Below are 5,853 nucleotides of genomic sequence, written 5' to 3' on the forward strand. Positions count from 1 at the left end.
GATATAATAAATTCCTAAAAAGACACGTTTTTTTTTTGGTTTTTTTTTTGGTTTTTTTTTTTAGGTTGGGCCTGGTGGCTAATGCCTGTAATCCTAGCACTTTGGGAAGCTGAGATGGGAAGACTGCTTGAGCCCAGGAGTTCTGTGCTGCAGAAGGCCATGATCCCACCACTGCACTTCAGTGGGAACAGAGCAAGACCTTGTCTCTAATAACAATAAAAAATGTAAACATTAAACCAAAATGAAAGTATGAATTGATACCATCATTGCTTGGCCACTTTCCAGCAGACTGGAGTTGAAGGCTGTGAGTCAGTCATTATGGCAGATGAAGAAATTAATGAAGACTATCCAGTGGAAATTCATGAATATTTGTCAATGCTTGAGAATTACATTGGTGCTGTGGATGATATGCTAAAGACCATGATGTCTGTTTCTTGAAATGAGTTGTTGCAGAAGTTGGACCCACTTAAACAAGTGAAAGTGGATTTAGTTTCTATGTACACATTAAAGTTTTGAGTTTATTTGGCAACTCAAGGAATTAATACTAAGAAACAGCTAGTAAAGCAGGAAGGAATTGGAAAGAATCAGAATATATATGAACACAGTCAAGGAAATGACAGAAAAAGGCTGGCAAGCTGGACAGAGGTACATCTTCAAGATTTGTAAAAAACGACCTCTGGGAACTGAAACCTAAAAATGCATCATAAAACTGTAGAGACTAAACTCTCCAGTTACTTAATAAGTTAGTAAAACCTGGGTGCAGTGCATCATACCCGTAATCCCAGCATTTTGGGAGGCTGTGATCCCAGCACTTTGGGATTGCTTGAACCTAGGAGTTTAAGACCAGCCTGGTTAACATGATGAGACTCTGTCTCTACAAAAATTAGCTGGGCGTGGTGGTGCACACCTGTAATTCCAGCTATTTGGGAGGCTGAGGCACAACAGTTGCTTTAACCTGGGGGTTGCAGTGAGTGGAGACTGTGCCACTACACTCTAGCCTGTGTAACAGGGTGAGATCCTGTCTCAAAAAAAAAAAAAAAAGTTGTCAATAGAGGCCTAGCACAGTGGCTCACGCCTGTAATCCCAGCCTTTGGGAGGCTGAGGCAGGAGAATCACTTGAGCCCAGGAGTTCAAGACTGGCCTGGACAACATAAGGAGACCCTGTCTCTACAAAAAATGGAAAAAATTAGCCAGACATGATGGCACGTGCCTGTAGTCCCAGCTGCTGGAGAGGCTGAGGCAGGAGGATCAGTTGAGCCTCGGAAATCAAGGCTGCAGTGAGCTTTGATGGTGCCATTGCACTCCAGCCTGGGAAACAGAGTGAGACCCTGTCTCAAAAGACAAAACAAAAAACAAGAAACAAACAAACAGTTGTCAATAAAGGAAAAGGTAAACATTTAATTTTTGGTTTTGATATATACATATTCAAAAAGTATGTCATTTTTTCACAAAATAATTATGTGGCAGTGCAAGGTCTAAATGTCTTCTGTATTGAATTCATATGCAAATTTGCACTTTAAATTTTTGTTTGTTTGTTTTTGAGACAGAGTCTGGTTCTGTCACCCAGACTGGAGTGCAGTGGCATGAGTATGGCTCACTGCAACCTTGACCTCCTTGGTTTAACTAATCTTCCTATCTCAGCCTCCCAGAAAGCTTGAGCTAAAGGCACATGCCACCATGCCCAGCTAATTTTTGTATTTATGTATTTAATTTTTTTGTAGAGTTGCGGGTTTCACCATATGTTGCCCAGGCTGGTCTCCAACTCCTGGGCTCAAACGATCCTACTGTGTTGGCCTCCCAAAGTGCTAGGATTACATGCATGAGCCACTGGTCCCAGTTAATTGAGAGGCTGAAGTGGAAGGATCTCTTGAGCCCAGGAGGTTAAGGCTGCATTCAGCCGTGTTTGTGCCACTGCACTTCAGTCTGGGCAACAGAATCAGATTCTGTCTCAAAAAAGAAAAAAAAAAAAAAGCAAAAACAAAAACAAAAACAAACCAAAACAGACAAACAAAAAACCCAAAATTAACTCACAGAAACGTTAATAAGCAACATTCAAGCAAACAATGACTAGTTTGGAAACATAATGAAGAAAATAACTTTATCAATAATACCAACAAAAAAAGATAAATGTCTAGAAATAAATTGATAAGAAGTGCACAAGATCTATATTAAAGTATTAAGTGACACAAACAATTTAAACCATTAGAAAGGTTGCCAAGCCTGAGCCACATTGCCCAGCCAGGAAAGAGACTTTCCAAAAGTGTTGTCCATTTCTCTGAGCTTCTCCAGAGAAGGAAGTGAATCTTCATTACTTCCCCAGAGAAGGGAGTGGATCTTCATTATCCATGTTTTCTAGGGTCCCTCACAGTACCTGACAAAGAGCAGGGTTTGTGGAGTGAATTGAATAAATTGAATGGCTGCCCTGGGAGATAGTGAGCTCTCTACCACTGGAAGTAGCCAGGAAATTGTAGTGAAACTGAGAATGCATCGGGTTAGAGACTCTTGATTATATTTATGGTCTCTTCTAATAAACTATGATTCTTATATTCTAAGATTTCCACGAAGTTTCCAAATCCTTAGAATAATATGATTAACCTTTCTCTGCCACATATTTGACCTCCAAAATATATCTCCCATCTCCCTACTTCTCTCCACCTCTACTGCCGCTCTCTTAGCTCAAGACACCATCTTTCGTTACTGGACACCTAAATGATTTTCTTGATTCCACCTCTGCAGCCAATGTAATCTTTTGATGTTGTGATCAGATTAGATTTAAGCAGGAGGGCTCTCCTGCTTAAAATCTCTTAATAGAAATCAGTGAAATAAAAAACAGGCAGGAAGAAGTAAATTACATGTTGTTTAAAAATTATATAAGTTGCTTACCTGAGAAAAACAAGAGAATCAACTGAAAAACTATTACAAACAAGAAAAGAATTTAGTTCAGTGATTGGATTACAGAATTAACTCACAGAATGACTGGTCACAGTGGCTCATGCCTGTAATCCCAGCACTTTGGGAGGCCAAGGCAGGAGGATTGCTTGAGCCCAAGAATTTAAGACTAGCCTGGGCAATATAGTGAGACCTCATCTTTATAAAAATTAAAACAAAAAAATTTGCTAGGAATGGTGGTGCACGCCTGTGGTCCCAGCTCCTTGGGAGGCTGAAGCGTGAGGATCTCTTAAGCCCAGGAGGTTAAGGCTACATTCAGCCATGTTTGTACCACTATACTTCAGTCTGGGCAATAGAGTGAGATCCTGTCTCAAAAACAAAACAAAAAAAAAAGCAAAAGCAAAAGCAAAAACAAAATAGAACAAAACAAACAAACAAAAAACCCAAAATTAACTCACAGAAAAGTTAATAAGCAACATTCAAACAAACAATGACCAGTTTGGAAACATAATGAAGAAAATAACTTTATTAACAATACCAACAAAAAAGATAAATGTCTAGAAATAAATTGATATATGCACAAGATCTATATTAAAGTATTAAGTGACACAAACAATTTAAACCATTAGAAAGGTAGCCCTTGGACAGGTGCAGTGGCTCACTTTGGGAGGCCGAGACAGGGAGATCACCTGAGGTCCAGAGTTTGAGACCAGCTTGCCCAACATAGCAAAACTGTCTCTACTAAAAATACAAAAATTAGCTGGACGTGGTGGTGCATGCCTATAGTCCCAGATACTCAAGAGGCTGAGGCAGGAGAATCACTTGAACCTGGGAGGTGGAGGTTGCAGTGAGCTGAGATTGTACCACTGCACTCCAGCCTGGGTAACAGAGTGAGACTCTGCCAAAAAAAGAAAAGAAATAGAGAAAAAGATAGGAAGGCTCAACTTTTTTTTTTTCTGAGGCAGGGTCTCACTTTGTTACCCAGGCTGGAGTGCAATGGCACAATCTCAGTTCACTGCAGCCTTGACCTCCTGGGCTCAAGGGATGTACCTGCCTCAGCCTCCCAAAGTGCTAGGTGTGAGTCACTGCACCTATCCGGAAAGCTCAACTTTATAAACAGAATCTATAACTTAAAGCTCTCCTAATAAAAATCTAAATAGAAGTTTATTTTGGAATTAGATAAGCTGATTCCCAAATTTATATGAAAAATTAAATAAGAATAGAAATATATATTCCAAAAACAAAGATCTACCAAATATTAAAACATTTTAAAGTTACAATAACTAAAAGAGAAAAGAGTTCAGTGATCCAACAAAAGCCCCACAAAAATGAAATCAAAAACACATAGGAATTTAATCTATTATAAAGGTCTCATTTCAAATTATTGAGGAAAGATGGTTTATTTAATAACTGTTACATAAAAATCAGGATATCCATCTGGGAAAAAAATTAGCTTAGAGCCGCACTGCATACTCAGTGTTCAAAATAAACTCCAGATAAATAAATTATTTAATCATTTTTTAAAGTACTTATAGAAAAGAGGAGACATTTTAGAATGTCAGAGTGAGGAAGAGGAAGAAATAAACTGGCGTTATTTACAAATGATATAGTTACATACATAGAAAATCCAAAAGAATCTATAGATAAATTATTAGAATTAAAAAGTGAATTTAAGAAGGTTGCTGGATAAAGGACCAATATGCAAATCAATTATATTTTTACATACCGACAATAAACAGTTAGAAAATTTTTTTAAAAAGATACAATTTCCACAGCATCTGAAGTTTCAAATAGGAATAAATTCACACGAAGAGAAAGTACACAACCTGTATATAGAAAACTATAAACCTTATTGAGAGAAATTAAGGAAGAACTCAAGTTGTCTCTGCAGCCTGTTCCCAGAAGTGCTGCTGCTTGTCGCGAGCATATGGCTTCAAGGTTATGCCAGAGTTGGAGTGCTGGCCTTGCAGACTCTGAGGGCCCATGGTTCCAGTGGGTAGCCTTGATGTGCTCCATGGCATCTGAAGGTGGTGTTCCTACTGATGATGTGTCTGGACTGGAGATGTAGGTCATAATGGCTGCATGAAAGGGACTGGACCCATACAACACACCACTCCAAAAGGAAGATTCTGGCACCAAAGAAGACCCTAATTTAGTCTCCTCCATCACCAACAAGTGAATAGTGGGCTGCATCTGTGAAGAGTACAACAGTGCTGTCCTCTAGTTTTTGGCTGCACAAAGGTGAGACCCAGCAATGCCCTAACTGTGAAATCCATTACCATCTGGTACCCCAGCAGTTGACCCACTGAGCCTCTGCACTAAGTTGCTCGAAATGCGCTGTAAAGTTTCTTCTTTCCAATAAAGAGTAGACATTGAGTTGGCTCCTTCTCCCCCAACCCACCTGAAAAAAAAGAAGAACAACTAAATAAAGGAGAGGCTATACCATATTCATGGATTGGAAGACCCAATGACACTAAAGATACTGCTTCATCTCAAATTATCTACAGATTCAGTGCAACTCCAATCCAAATCCCAAGAGGACTTGGTTTATAAGACTCTATAAGGTGATTCTCAAATTTATAGAAACATGGAAAGGACCCAGAATGGAAAAGAAACTTTTGAAAAGGAACAAGGTAGGAGTAATTGTCCTATTGAATATCAAGACTTATAAAGCTATAGCAATTAAATCAGTATGGTAATGTTGCAAGGATAGAAAATACTAAGCCCAGAAATGAACTTCCATAGGACATCTAATTTATGACAAAAGTGACACTTCAGAACAGTAGGAAAAAGTTTTTCAATAAATGATGCTGGGTCGTTAGATATCCAAATGCTAAAAAAGAAAAGACAATACAAAAACTCCAGGTGTACTATATTCCTAAATATGAAGGATAGAACAACACACCTTATAGGAGATGACACAGGAGTGTATCCACCTTGAGACGATGAAAAGTTCCTAAACAT

At 38.8% G+C, this 5,853-nt stretch overlaps 1 pseudogene; it reads left to right on the forward strand.

Moving 5' to 3' along the window:
- The first annotated feature begins 318 nt into the window (after positions 1-318).
- LOC100603576 lies at positions 319-707 on the forward strand (annotated as a pseudogene).
- Positions 708-5,853: the final 5,146 nt, after the last annotated feature.

Source organism: Nomascus leucogenys, chromosome 15 (assembly GCF_006542625.1).
Source record: "Nomascus leucogenys isolate Asia chromosome 15, Asia_NLE_v1, whole genome shotgun sequence".
NCBI lineage: Eukaryota > Metazoa > Chordata > Mammalia > Primates > Hylobatidae > Nomascus > Nomascus leucogenys.